Below are 15,294 nucleotides of genomic sequence, written 5' to 3' on the forward strand. Positions count from 1 at the left end.
GTTTCTACTGTTGGAGGTTACAGACCTCTTGTCCCACATGCTTTCAGGATTTTCTCTTTGTCTCTGAGATTTGTAAGTTTTATTATTAGATGTCAGGGTGTTGACCTATTTTTATTGATTTTTGAGGGGTTTTTTGAGCCTCCTGGATTTTGAGACTGATTTCTTTCCCCAAATTAGGGAAGTTCTCTACTATAATTTGCTCCAATATTAATTTACTCCAATATGCCTTCTGCCCCTTTCTCTTTTTTCTTCTTCTTCTGGGATCCCACTTATTCTAATATTGTTTCACTTCATGATATTACTTATTTCTCAAATTCTCCCCTTGTGATCCAGTACTTATTCATCTCTTTTTCTCGGTTTCTTTATTCTCCATCATTTGGCCTTTTATGACTAATTCTCTCTTCTGCCTCATTTATCCTATCGGTTAGAGCCTCTATTTTTTATTGCATCTCATTAATAGCCTTTTTGATTTGGACTTGGTTAGATTTTATTTCTCTAAAAAGGGATTCTCTAATATCTTCGATTTTTTTTCAAACCCATCTTTTATCTTTAGAATCATTATTCTGAACTCTAGTTCCAGCATCTTAGTAATGTCTGTATTGATTAGGTCCCTGGCAGTCATTACTACCTCTTGTTCTATTTTTTGAGGTGAGTTTTTCCATTTTGTCATTTTCTCAAGAGAAGAATAGATGAACAAGGGAACAAAATGTTAAAAGAGTAACTACGATCCCAGAGAAATGTACACTAAACAATTCAGAAGAGACCCAAAACTGATGGGAAAAGAAAAAACAAAGAATATGATCAGGTTGATGAATAGAAAAGAGCCATACACTAATTTTGGGGTAAATTTTTGTTTGTTAGAAGAAACTGCATCCAAAAATTTTAAAGAAAGAATTTATATACACATAAAACATAAGGCTAAATACAATGAATGGATAGATGACTGTAAAAATGAAAATTAAAAAAGATTTTAAAAAGGAATTAAAAAGCTGGCTGAAAAAGGAAAAAAAGAACTCAAAAAAAAAAAAAGACCCACTTCTCAGTGCACCCTCAGAGAAAATTTTAAAAATTAAAGTTGAAAGACCAAAGAATCATGGAAAAAAAACCATGAATTCTATGTGCTTTATTCTCCTAGCAATGGAGATGTGCCCTTCTCATTGATCAGTAAACTTGGTCTTGGGGTTATGTTTTTGCTAATCTTCTGGGGCTGGGGCCTCTTGCCATGATTTTCAAATGTCTTTGCCGCAAGCAAAATGGCACCACCATTGCCAGGGGCCAGGCTAAGCAATCTGCTCAGGTTCATTCTCAGAAGCTTTTTTTCCCTGAACACTTTCCGTACAGCTTTGGAGGACAGGAATGAAAATGGCGGCCTCCCAATCTCCCGCCCACCTGGTAGGACCTAAGAGTTCAGTGCACCATCAGAGAAAAGCAGTCAATCCCTCCCATCTCCCTGGTCTCCAGCTGACACTCTGTGCTCACCAGGCCTGTGAAAGAGCATTTTTAATCCCTGGTGCTTGGCCCATTTGGAGTCTCCAGACCCAGCAGATTCCTACAGTGCATTCTCATGCTGTTCCACCCAGGAGAAAAAGATGAGTCTCGCCAGTTCTGCCATTTGTTGGGCCCCTGCTCCAAGAGCAGTGGCCCTCCTGTGCGGTGGATCCCGGTTTATGGCAACCCCGAGCTGAAAGCCCACCCCTTGGCTCACTTTTTGTGACCGGCTCCCCTGCTCTGACACCTGGGAGCTCTGCCACACTTAGGCTCCCTCATGTTTCTGTGACACCAAGAGTCCTGAGACCACACTGTCCCAGCAAGCGTTCCACTCCCCCACCCCACCCCCCACTTAGCCACTGGAGTGACATTCTTCAGCAGATCAGACTTCTAAAAGTTCTGATTTTGTGTTCTTCTGCTCTATCACTTGCCAGGAGCCAGCTGATGGAAACTCCCTCCTCCACCCCCACCCCCAAACCCCACGATCTCTCTTCTCCTATATGGCCTCAGATTCACTTCTCCGCACCATCTACCTTACAGAAAGTGGTCACTTTTCTGTTCATAGAGTTCCTGCTATTCTTTTCTTCATTCTCCAGTTGAGTTCATAGGTGTTCTGAATGGTTTGGTAGCTATCTAGTGGAATTCCTTGGACCAGAAGAAATTCAGGTTTCCTACTCTTCCGTTGCCTTGGCCTCCTCCCCAGGTCCTGTTTTCTTACATTTTCAATTAGGTTCTTTTGGTAGGAACATTTCTGGGGGACTCTGTTGTGAGCAGTTCTGGAATTGATGGGTATTGTTATATGAATGTACATTTGACTTTTTTTTTTTTTTTTGTGATCTACCAGAGGGAAGGATCTTCATTTGGCTGGAAACCTGGGATGATTTAGTCTCTGCTATTTTGGCATTAATTAATGAGCAAATGTTTCAGATACTTAGTTATCTTATGGATATAAAGAGACATCTTCAACAAATCTGTACCATAGTTAAAGATGCATAAATCGTGTGTGCTAAGAATGAGCAGCCATGTTGACAGGAGCAAACAGCTGAAAAAATTTAGTGGAATTTAGCTCTCTAGCAAAAGGGCACCATGGGTCTTAATGCTTCATGTCATCAAGTTTGTGTAGTGCGCATTTCATAAAGTACTTGGCTTATGCTAGGTGTTGTTTAAAGAATGATATCCAGGGATGTGATGCAGTGGACTACAGGGAGAAAAACAACCCCTTTAGAAGAACAGCAGCAATTAAACACCTGAACTTGCAAAAGCAAAACAAACACACAACCAACCAAACAACAACGAAAAGACTCCATGAGAGTGCTGTTGAAGCCACTTCTCTACTTCAGGCATCCTCTCTGGAAACAAAATTTTATTAGAAATATGAAAATGGGATAAAACTTTTGGGACAACTTCTTGACTGCTGGGCTTTTCCTTCCAAGATCCTTAATTATCAAATCTTTAGTATAAGGGATCCAAGCATATCTTATCCATTACATTTATTCATCTGACAAATGTGGGCTTGAAAAGTTAAAGCTGGCAAGGAAGATTTTGTGGTTGGAGGATCTCTTAGTGTTTTCTGAGATTGAGATTACTTTTTTTAAAAAAGCTTTTCAAGGTAACAATTGGCATCACAGAAGGCCCCACGTCACAAATACCAATCCTACACAGAGTAATTCATTAGCTGTACTTCTTTATCCTTGAAGAGTGGTCACTGCTGAAATATAACCTATTCAATGAGATTTCTTGTAGATGGAAACATCATGGCTCCTCATTTTCTATTTCTAGCAACTTTTTGTTACTCCAGGAATGTCAGCCCAGCTGACTTTCCCATGGACCCTGAGTCCCATTATTTATGAAATCAGTGATTCTATTCATTATGATGTCACAGTAGGACTGGTTTTATACTAATTTTAGAAACTCTGTTCTCTTTGGATCAGACAAGCCATCAAATGGCCTGGTTTGCCTTTTAGAAGGTAAGAAATCAAAAGTATTCAGTTATGATTTTTAAAAAATCTTATTATTCGGGACGCCTGGGTGGCTCAGTTGGTTAAGCAGCTGCCTTCGGCTCAGGTCATGATCCCAGCGTCCTGGGATCGAGTCCCACATCGGGCTCCTTGCTCAGCGGGGAACCTGCTTCTCCCTCTGCCTCTGCCTGCCATTCTGTCTGCCTGTGCTCGCTCTCTCCCCCTCTCTCTCTCTGATAAATAAATAAAATCTTTAAAGAAAAAAAAAGAATATTAAAAAAAAAATCTTATTATTCTAGAAAACTAGATATTTTTCTTGGACACATAGTAGAGAGACCCATGATTGCTTTAAGGATGATCATCCAATTACATTCATTTTTAAAATATTCCAGTTAGAAGAAATATCATAACAAGTATGTTAAATATTCACTGTCAGGAAATGCACCATAGGACCAAGGTCCTGCCAATCCCAGATAGCACCTTCAGGATTTTTTTCAATTTAACATTACTAAAATTTTGTTGCTTTGATTGAGGCAAGATGAAGAAATAGTAAAGTAATGCAATGTGTGTAGATAAAAATGTAAATGTTAATTACTGTGAAGCTGTCATAGTTGTCAAGCTTTGTGCTCTATGAATCAAAGGAAGGATATGATAAGGATATTTTACCCAGCCTGGGTAAAATATATGTGAATCCATGTTTTTCTTAAATACAATTGGAAATATTGGTCCTTATATTTTTGTCCCTTCAAAATATTAAATTTGTCCTAAGCAAATAATTGGATATGTGCCAAGATTTAGCTACAAGTTGATAAATAAACTGGAATTAACCTAACATTTAAGTTGTCCAACTTTAGGAGAATAAGTAAATAAATAATGGTACATGCCTACAATGGAATTCTTGTAGTCACTTGAAAAGATATTGAAGGGGAGCATTTAATGACATAATAAGATGATCAACATGTACTAAATGAAAGATGTAGTTTGCAAAATAGACAGTATTAGTTTTCAGTTCTTTTTGGGTCACATATCTCTTTTAGAATGTGAATAAATGTACATTTGGTCTGGGTTTCTTATCTCCTATCTCCTCTTTTCCCTGGCTACTGTTATCACCCTCTTGTTTTATCATGAGTGGTTTTCTCCAAGCTTTGATCTTGGCAGTTTACACACACACACACACATATATATATATATATATATTTCTCATTGATATGCAAATCAGGTAATCATATTACAGTGGACTTTGAAATTTCTTCTAAATTTTATGTAAACAAAAACTTTCATACATAACTTGTTTAAGATGGGATCAACTGTTCGTTCAGATGATTTTAATGTTCTTAGTGCTCGTTTTTTGTGTTTTTTTTTAGATTTTATTTATTTGACAAAGAGAGAGATCACAAGTAGGCAGAGAGGCAGGCAGAGAGAAAGGGAGAAGCAGGCTCCCCGCTGAGTAGAGAGCATGATGTGGGGCTTGATCCTAGGACCCTGAGATCATGACCTGAGCTGAAGGCAGAGCCACCGAGGTGCCCCTAGTCCTTGTTTTTGATGGTCGTTCATCCATCCATTCATTCTCACATGTAAAACACTGAGCACAGCATCAATTTATCCATTCAAGTCCTTTCTGAACAACTACCTTGAACATGGCTTGTCAATGGTGAATAAGACAAATCTGGTTCTGTTTTCTTTATGTTTCTGAGAGAAGCAGACATCAATCAGCCACTAAAAACAAGATGATGGTGCTACAAAGTACAGAAAGACAGGAGCATATGGGCATATACTGGGGCTCTCAGCCTCTTCTGAGGTTATCAGGGAAGCCAAGACCCTAAGGGTGAATTGAGATTAGGTTAAAAGTTAGAGTGCATGGGAAGGAAACAGCATTCTGAGTAGAGGGAATAGCACGTGCAAAGGACCCTGAGTCAACACTTGACCTGGATTCCTATAGGTTTTCATAATTTAGAGAAGTATATGCTTAGTCATTGGCAATCAAGAGAGGTATAAATATAACTGTTTCAACGGACTCCATTCTGTTTTCAAAGTTTGTTTTCCTTAGTTGTATTTAGAAACCAGAAGATGTATGTCTGTTGCAGTTATGGTGAACTTCCCAATAGCTCCAAGGATACGCAGGATATCTTGTCAGAAGTAAGCCAGCAAGGTTTCAACTATAAACCTCAGATGTGAACACCTGACTCTCAATTGCCTGGAGGGTCCCCTAGGTGACTCAGTTGGTTAAGGGGCTGATCTTGGTTTCTGCTGAGGTCATGACCTCAGGGTCCTGGGATCAAGCCCCATGACCAGCTCCATGTTCAGAGAGGAGCCTGCTCATGGATTCTCCATCCCTCTCCTTCTGCCCCTCCCCCTGCTTGTGCACTCTCTTTCTTTAATACAAATAAATAAATTTCTTAAAAAAAATAAAAATTGCCCTGGAAATTTAAAAAGTGATATCTCAAATTGTTTGAAAAAATTAAATTCCAAGTTCTGTGTTCATAAAATCCTCCATATTCTTAATCTTTCATATTCCTTTGATATTATGTGAGATTAATTGATACTTCAATAATATTTGATAACTATTATTTTGGTGAGGGCAAAAAGGGTTCTGTTTGCCCGTAATGTATATAGATGATCTGATGTGCTTCCTTTGAAGCCTGTTTAAACATCTAAGTAGATGCAAGTTCACCAGAAATTATAGGTAGAGTAGATCATTTTGTAGTTATCTTCTGATCACTTGACTGCACTGAACCTTCTTATCAAGTTCCAGTTATATCAAATTTTGCAGCAGGCTTGAATCCATGCAACCAGACTTTCTGGAAGAGAAAGTTCAGTATAAGTTCAGAGGCAAAGGATGTGACAGAACCACTTTGCAAATATGAACGATTGAAAGAAACATTATTTCCCCACATTTAAGCATTACTGCCCTCCCACTTCCTGTATAACATCATGTAAGATAATATTGCCCACAAATGCCCAGACAGATGCTGAATTATTTATAAGAACAGGCTACTGATGTGAATTGGAGAGAAGAAATAACAAAACAAGAAATAATAATGTTATGTTACTGATCAAGTAAAAGGACATAAGCAAATGTGAGTGAACAATATCTCTAGAGATTTACACCCACAGGAAAGCTGTATGCTGTCACTTGGTTCATGTAGATCCTTACTTGAGAATAGAAACAACACCTGGGGAATTAGCTGTACTGTATTATTTAACGTTTTATTTATAACTTTTCAGCAATTTCCATAACCAGCATTATTTAGTCACAGATGTCTTTGCAATCAGGATCACAGGCTTTGACAGCCATATTTTTTAAGAGAGATGATTTGTGGTATCTCTCCAATATTCGACAATTTGGAATCTTCTGGTCCTTGCCTATTCACTATTGTGTTTTTATAACAGACTACGTCAGCAGTGGCAATTAGAAGATTTAGAAGCTCTATTCTAGTAGTCTTTTCAAAAGAAATGTCTAAAGACTCTGTTTCTAAGGACTTCATTGTTCTGTCTTTTCAGATGCGAGGGGCCTAGATAGTATTTAGATTTTGGCCATAAGCCAAGAGGAAGTCTCAATGGTTACCCCTGGGCTTAGGGTACAGGAGAGCCAGAAGTCTTAAGAGGGCCCTTTCTCTTCTCAGAAAGTTATTTTAGTTTGGAGATGTGTTCCCCAAACCTTCCTGATGAGCCACATTTACTAAATCCTTCTAATTTTTAAGGACCAAATCAAAGTTCTTTATCATGTATCAAACCATATCTAAATGAAATTGTAGGGGCGCCTGGGTGGCTCAGTGGGTTAAGGCCTCTGCCTTCGGCTGGGGTCATGATCTCAGGGTGCTGGGATCGATCCCTGCATCGGGCTCTCTGCTCAGCTGGGAGCCTGCTTCCTCCTCTCTCTCTCTGCCTGCCTCTCTGCCTATCTGCGATCTCTACCTGTCAAATAAATAAATAAAACCTTTAAAAAAAACTAAATGAAATCGTAGCTTTAACAATTAAAATATAAATAATTCTCTACACTCCTTAGGATTTAGAAAGCACACAATGTACCTTGCAATGTATTTTCCTCCATGAGAGTAGGGACTTTATCAGGAAGTCAGATTTGTCTTCCTTTTTTTATCTTTCATTCTCAGTGTCCAGAACTATGCCTGGCACAGAGTAGGTGCTCCATAAGTCTGAATGCATGAATAAATGAGTTTAAGCAATTAAAGTAAACCAGAGCAGGGTGTCTGGGTGGCTCAGTCAGTCAAGCAACTGCCTTCAGCTCAGGTCATGATCTTGGGGTCCTGGGTTCGAGTCCTACATTGGGCTCCCCGCTCAGTGGGGAGTCTGCTTCTCCCTCTGCCTCTGCCCTTGCTTGTGCTCTCCCCCACCCCCACTTCTCTCAAATAAATTAATAAAATCTTGGGGAAAAAAAAAAGTGAACCAGAGCAGAAATACCAGTATAACATATACATATAGACCTTAGTAATCTGGAACCACAAAATTAATTCACACTTAATGCCCACTTTATGATGACTTTGAGTCTCTGCCTGGCACTCAGGAAGTTAACTCCCATCAAATACATCCAGGTATTTTTTAGGGGTCCTGAGAGTGAGAGCTCATGTGTGTTTAGAAATGTAGAACCTGCAACTCTTTTTCTAGTCAGACTGCCTGTAGCATTGGGAGAGAGGTTAATGATTTCCCCTTTGCCACTCCACTCCAAGTCTGACCCCTGACTTCCCATAGCACAGCTGAGACTAAGCTGCAATTTTGGGTAGGACTTGTTTGAAAGTTTAGCACAGGGGAAGTACAAGATGGTGGATATCTCAATGATTGCTTCTCTTAGAGCCCAGCAGACCCAAATCCAGCTTCACGGGACTGGTGGAGCTCAATCTGTCTCCAAGTAGCAAGTGCTACTCCACGTAGTAATGCCTGCCACTGGGAATCCCTTGAGCTTGTCTTCACTACTTGAAATCCAAGTCTGAAAGAGAAGGAAGACTCCTCATCCCTGAGATTGATGGCTTTCCTCCCAATTCTCTGTCCCAAGAGCAGTCTTCTCCCAGGATGAGTGACAGTGGGAACATTCTCTCATTTTAAGGAAACTCCATTCTTCTCCTTATGACCATCTCTCACAGAGGTGCAAAGCCAGCATATACATAGCTTTAACCCAACTAAATTGCATAATAGACCTCTTAGTTTATGTTGAAAACAGACAGCTAGTATCATATTTAAAGTTATTTAAGGTTTTTCCTTAGGCTTTAACAGACATGTAGTATGGGTACTTGCTTTATATTTGTGTAACTAAGTATGTGAGTATATTTTCCTCCCAAACAAAGTAATGGTTTGCCCTAGGGATAAATTAATGTACTTTTTTTTTTTTTTTGAGAAGAAGTCTTTTGCAAATTTTAAATAAACAAACACTTTCTAGTTCCTAGTCATTAAATTTCTTAGGAGTGATTTTCAGCCAGGAGGCCATATTTCAATTAACGCAGGCTGGGGTAAACGCACGATAGCACCCTCAAGCAGAAAAAGAACATTAGTGGAAAAACAGGTGATGTCCAAACAGAGTCTGTGGCTGAGTTAATAATACTGCACCATGTTAATTTCTTAGTTTTCACAAATATACAAAGAATAAGTAAGATGTTATTATTAGGGGACACTGGATGAAGGGTATATAGAAACTATTTGTACTATTTTGTAACTTCTCCATAAATCTAAAATTATTCCAAAGTAAAAAAGTTTATGAAACATAAAACAAGCTGGGACATTGATTTCAGGCACCAGAATGTAACCAGCTATTATAGTTGATTGTTAAATTTAATGTTAATCTTCTTAGAAACTAAAACAAACAGGGGAATGGGTAAATTGTATGGTTCTTGTAAGAAAAAAAATGATACATTATATTCATTTGAAGATAGAAGATTTTCCAGCTTAGCATTTTAGAAGGAATTTACTGCATGAATGCTTATATAAGAAATCATGTGTAACTTAAAGGATAAAGTATTCAATTACTGTTTAATGAAAAAAAATAATTGATCCAAAATAGTATTTAAAATATTGTGCCTCAACAAGCTCAAGTGCACAACTTAAAAAAACCTCATAAATTTTTTTTGTGATGTCTGGGGGACGGCAACAAAAATTATATGTCCAAGGTATGTGACTTTTTAATTGTCTAACCTAGAGAAGTTAACGATATAGGAAGTTAGGATTATTGCTTAGAGAACCTAAATGAGTGAAACTAATACATCCTTTAGGCTGTGTCTCTTCATTAAAAGGTGCTGCAGCTTACTTTTTACCAGAGATGGGTCATAAAATCATTGATTAGTTTTAGAAATGGTCAGTAAAACTGATTAAGGTGTATTAAATTGAGAATCTTAGGGTGGTAGGTTATCCGTCTTCCTTCTTATGACAGCCTACGTGAGGCCTATAGGAAGTACCTGTATTTATTTTTATCCCCAAATCTTTGAATCTGCTCAAGTAATTGAGCAAACACATGAAGAGAATTCTGTAACAATTTATAGGTAAAAGATGGTTTGGGCTTGAGTATTTTTATGAGTAACTTACCTGTCTACTACCGAGGTAGTACTACACAAACAAACATTTTAGTATATTCCTGTAAGGTGTCCACCTTTGAGTGAAAGTGCAGACTGTGCATTCCTTACAAGGCTCACTAACTCCTCTGTGGTGGAGAATGTTAGCTGTCTACCAAAATCTGTGCTCCCATTTCTCAGCCTCCTGTAGAGCTGATGAGGATTTCTTGTCAGAGAAATGTGGGAGAAAGCAATATGGTCAACTTCTACCTCACTTGTCTGGCCCTGGACTGCTCTCATCTTTCTTCTGGATAGCTAGAATTGAGCAGCCTTGGAAACTACACGTTGAAGATGGGGGACCCAGAATGACTGTGTGGAGCAGAGTTGTCTGCCAAACCAGAGCCAGTCACCTTAGGTTGAAACACAAGAGAGATGATTCCATACTCTCTCTGATTTAGTGGGTCTTAAGTTATAGCCTCTTAGCCTACCTTGTTTAATACACCTTCAAAAACAGGAATTCTGGCAAAATGTGGTAGGAAGTATGAGTTGGATCTATGATCTCCTCTCTCTGACCCTGAATCTCTGCCTTGGGTTTCATGAATTCACAGGTGCCTTCAGGGACAGGACAAGACCTACGACACAGTTTACACTAACCTGGCCATGTGGATAGGTCAGACATCCTCTCACTCACCCATCAGAGCTGAACAGAGAGGGAAGGAGAACGTTCCTCTTCCCCTTGTGAGAACCCCTTTCTAGTTTTCTGACTATAGCAGTGGGCGGGAAGAACTGAACTCATAGGCCAGACACTGTTTCTCCTATTATGAGACCCAATCATCCCACCATCCAGAAAAGTATGGCAAAATAAATTCAAGGTTTGGGGCGCCTGGGTGGCTCAGTGGGTTAATGCCTCTGCCTTCGGCTCAGGTCATGATCCTAGGGTCCTGGGATCGAGCCCCGCATTGGGCCCTCTGCTCAGCCAGGAGCCTGCTTCCTCCTCTCTCTGCCTGCCTCTCTGCTTACTTGTGATCTCTCTCTGTCAAATAAATAAATAAGATCTTTAAAAAAAAATAAATTCAAGGTTTGACCAACTGAATCAGCCATTCCTCCCTTGGATAGCAACAGCAAGTTGGTGGGGATGGAAGTTGGAGATCCTCTTCCCTTCAGTCCCCAAGAAGAGAGGAGAGTGGAAGTTCTATGTAAAAATGTTCCTACTCAAACAAGCCAGTCCTTCAACGTGTTCCCTCAGTCGATCTGTTGCAGGAGCCAAACAGGCAGCATCCACGTCAATATTAGAGGATGCCAGCCAAACAGGATGATTTGGGATTTAGTATTTGGTAATAGTGACTTTTTTGGGCTACACCCTCTGGGAGAAGACCTAGGAGCCTCAGCTATAAAGGTAATGAAGGCCTGACAGCGGAGTAACTGCCTGGGGTACTCCAGTCCTGCGGCCGGTCCTGGGTCACTCGCAGACAGACCCCTGACGTTTGTGGAGTCTCAGCCAAATACATCAACAGGGTTATTTAAATGTTTTAAATCAAACTATCAAATTATAAAATAGCTGCCATTCTTCAACCCACAAATTAAAACATTAAGAAAAAAAAAAGCAAGAAAATTGTCTTACAGCAGCTACTGCAAAACAACACTTTGTTAGGCAATCTGCTATCCCATTAACGCTGAGGAGAAAGACTGGGCCAGTTCATCTTCTGCTTCTCTTACCCCAGCGCTTTTGCTGCTCAGATCCCACCCACCCTTTCTGATGCAGCGTTCATTTCTGAAGTCCACCGCAGCTGAACCCATAATCTGTGACAGCATTTGGAGGCAAGGCAAGGGATGCAGGGTAATGTTTCCCCAGCGGCCTGAACAAAGTCAGTCAGGAAAACAGATGTGGAGGGGTGGGGTCTCAGAGCACCACAGCTGAGACGCAGACCCGGAATGACAAAGCCCATGTGTTCTTTAACACTTTTTTCTTCCTTTTTTCTTCATGTTTGTGACATATGGGGCGCTCCAAAGCATGGTCCTCCCCGGCCTGCATCTAAGGGCAGGGTGTCTTGCAGCTTCTCCTGGGAAGGCATTCAAGTTGCCTTGCCATTGTCGCTGGGGCCACTCCTGCTCTGTCTGCAGATTTAATCTGCGGCTCTGAGGGTGAGAGTTCTCTCTAATGATTCCTTCATTAGCGTCCTGAGGAGATAGACTTATTCAATTTCCTAATAGACCTCTCCCTGGGGAACATGAGACAGGAGCCCTCGAGTTTGCCCAGAGGATATTTGGGTAGCATTAGCCTGTGTATTATCTGAAAGCATCCTTCCACACCAACAGTCAGCCAGGGCCCCTGGGCAGAATTCAGGCATCTGGGATTTTGACTCCGTCTCCAAGCTCCCTTCATTTCCAAAGTTCCCATTTTCATTCTTTTTCCCTCAGGGCTTACTGAGTCCTTCAGCAAATAAACAGGGCTTCTGCTTCCTAGTCGGGCTACCAAATGCCTGAGCTGGGGCTGCATCTCAGCATTGCCCCTTCTCTAACCCTTATTGCTACAGTTCATGCTCAGCTATACCTTCCAAAAATATCAAAGGTCAGGGCCAGCAGCTTCATACGTCTGTCCCAAGTGCCTAACAATAAACTCACATGGACCCCAGGGCAGACTCTTGTCTTTCAATCCCCTCTGGCTGGAGGGCATCCGTCTAACTCACCTGAGAGCTGTGCCAAATCATTGACCCCGATGGTCAGAAGGGAGAGGGGCTAGCATACAGCCCTGTTTTATGTCATTGAAGATTGAGACTTCATCTCTCAAAAGACTATTCCCACCCACTTTGGGTTTGGACATGTGCATTTAAATAGGATTTATAGCCTGAAATCTACACCACGATTATACAGATAGCTTTTAGGGGCTCACAGGCTCGCAGAAAACCTGTGGATAGTGAATCAAAGATGCAGCTGCCCTTAACCATAGTTTTGGTGAGATGAGGCAGAGGGCTGCAACAACCAAAAGAAAAACCTTGAGCCTGAATCTCATATTTAATAACATGATATTGAGAGGCTTTGTCCTTGAGAATGCTGACAAGAAAACGGACGTTCAATTTTGAGGGAAACGTAGCAGACTTATCTCAATACTTGGGGCGATAAGTTGTCTCCTTTTCGAGCATGGGATTGCTTGCTCTTCAGTCCTGAGAAACCAGTACAGACATAATTAGGGCTCAGCAAGGATTGAGAGATCCAGTTAGAAAGCTTCATTCCCATGTCAGGCATCTCTAGGTCCATTTGTTTTACTTTTAAAGTAATAACTGAGCATTTGCTATGTCCAGGCACTAGACTCAGCCCTGCCCCGTATTTACTCCTCACCGAAAACTTCTGTAAGTCAAGTATTTTGTATTCACTCTCCAAATGACAGAGCTGTGGGGGCGGGGGGGGGGGGGTAAGTAATCTGCCAAAAAGTTCTCAATGAGCAAATCTCAGAGCTGGAGCTGGAACTCCCATCTGTCAGACTGCAGGACCCTCTCCATGAGATCACTCTGTCTTCTACAGTATTTGCAAATATGTGAGTGTCTGGTGTTTGGTGCAAATAATGAATGTTAAGGGCATTCAGGTCCGGTGTGGGTTAAGAGTACCTTCACTGCAAATGTGAGAGCTGTCACTGCTTAAAAAATAGAGAAATGAACTGATGGCCTTGTTATTAGGTAATGCAGTTAAAATCACATTTGAAGGTAGAGAAATTTATCTGCTTCTCAGGCTAAAAAGCCAGAAAGTTTAACCTGGGTAGAAACAACCCTGAAGTAAGTCAGAATGCCAGATCCTATAACATGTTGGCTTCATGTTTTCTGTAAAGTTAGGCTAGATTTTTTTCTTTCTTTCTTTCTTTCTTTCTTTCTTTCTTTCTTTCTTTCTTTCTTTCTTTCTTCCTTCCTTCCTTCCTTCCTTCCTTTCTTCCTTTCTTTCTTTTTTTCTTTCTTTCTTTCTTTCAATTCAGGAATCTGTAACAGGTCTTTCATTTTTCCCTAGTTAGGTTGAAGTCTGCTTCTGAGGATAAATACTGGAAGGAAGGAGAGGCAGCAGAGAAGGGTCTTCACGTCGACACACACCTGTCTTTTCCTCCCCACCAGGGCAGAAGTTTCAGTGGAACATTCGAGGCCTCCAAATTCCATTTGTTCTTCATGTCCACCCTTAATGCCCCCACTGTGTGGAAAGAGCTCATCATCCCGGGTTCACGATGTTATGACACATTTCATTTGGGAGTTTTATGTCACCAAGGAAGTGATTATAGAACAATATGTGTTCGACAACCTTTAGCAACATGAACCTTAATGAGCATGGCTTTGGCATTTCCTTTTCTGTCCATATTGAGCTAAATCTGTGGCATGAAATGGAGGGAGGCTGGTGTTGCTTTTGAGATGAGAAGCAGGACTGTAGACCTGGCCCCTTCACAGCCTCCACATACCAGCCCAGCTCTCCATAGATAGAAACTTGTAAGGATGGGTACTTTCACTGAAGTTGTTTTGTTGTTGCTGTTGTTGTTAATGATTCCTTATGTCTACCTCCTTATGTCACCTTGAGTCTTCCATGTTTATTTATATCCCATGAATTAATCTTTTTGAAGAGAGAAGGTGTGATGTAACAGTTAAGTACAAAGACTTTGGAAACAAATGGGTAACCTCTGTCATTTTCTAGTTGTATGACCTTGGGAAATAATTTCATTTCTCTGAGGTTACTTTATATACTGGGGGGTCTGAGGGGGAAATTCCTCCTGTTGAGGGTTCTGCTGAGAATCTTATATGTAAAAATCTATGAAAGTACCTAGCAAAATGCCTGCCACACCATCAGGGCTCAAGGAGGGTTAGGTACTATCATCCCTGATTTTGTCTTTCATGTTCTAGTGTCCTGGTGAAAGGGCTATCACTATTTTTAATTCAGCAGGTACCCAACAAGGCTATGGATGGTGTCTGTGTCTATACCAGCATTTCTTGATCATCAGTACCGGTCATGGAAGCAACGTATTCCTGCCTTAGCTTTATTCCTCTCCCTGTTATGTGTCTGGGCAGCCTCCACCTTCTCCTTCTCCGTCATCCTACTCCAGCACTTATCACCTGCTATCAGAATCAGGGTGGAAACGGTAGGCATACCACTACAGTTCTTAGTATAGTTTTAATCAAAACACTATTCCATATAATACCATAACATTAGGTGACTCCTGCTTAAAAACAAAACCAAAAACAAACGCCCAAAACTATTGTGTGGACCAAAAAACGTATTTGGTGATTGGATTTTTCTTTTGTTGTTGTTGGTTTTTTTCCTACCAGTCATGCAATGTATATGTAATACAACTCTGAGACTATTTCAGAACCAACTAGCAAGAAGTGAAACATTTC

The 15,294-nt window shown here is 40.5% G+C and overlaps 1 pseudogene; it reads left to right on the forward strand.

The window, feature by feature from the left end:
* The first annotated feature begins 3,428 nt into the window (after positions 1–3,428).
* The window catches only part of LOC116595652, a 170,581-nt pseudogene continuing 158,715 nt past the window's right edge, over positions 3,429–15,294 (forward strand).

This window comes from Mustela erminea, chromosome 7 (assembly GCF_009829155.1).
Source record: "Mustela erminea isolate mMusErm1 chromosome 7, mMusErm1.Pri, whole genome shotgun sequence".
NCBI classification, from domain to species: domain Eukaryota; kingdom Metazoa; phylum Chordata; class Mammalia; order Carnivora; family Mustelidae; genus Mustela; species Mustela erminea.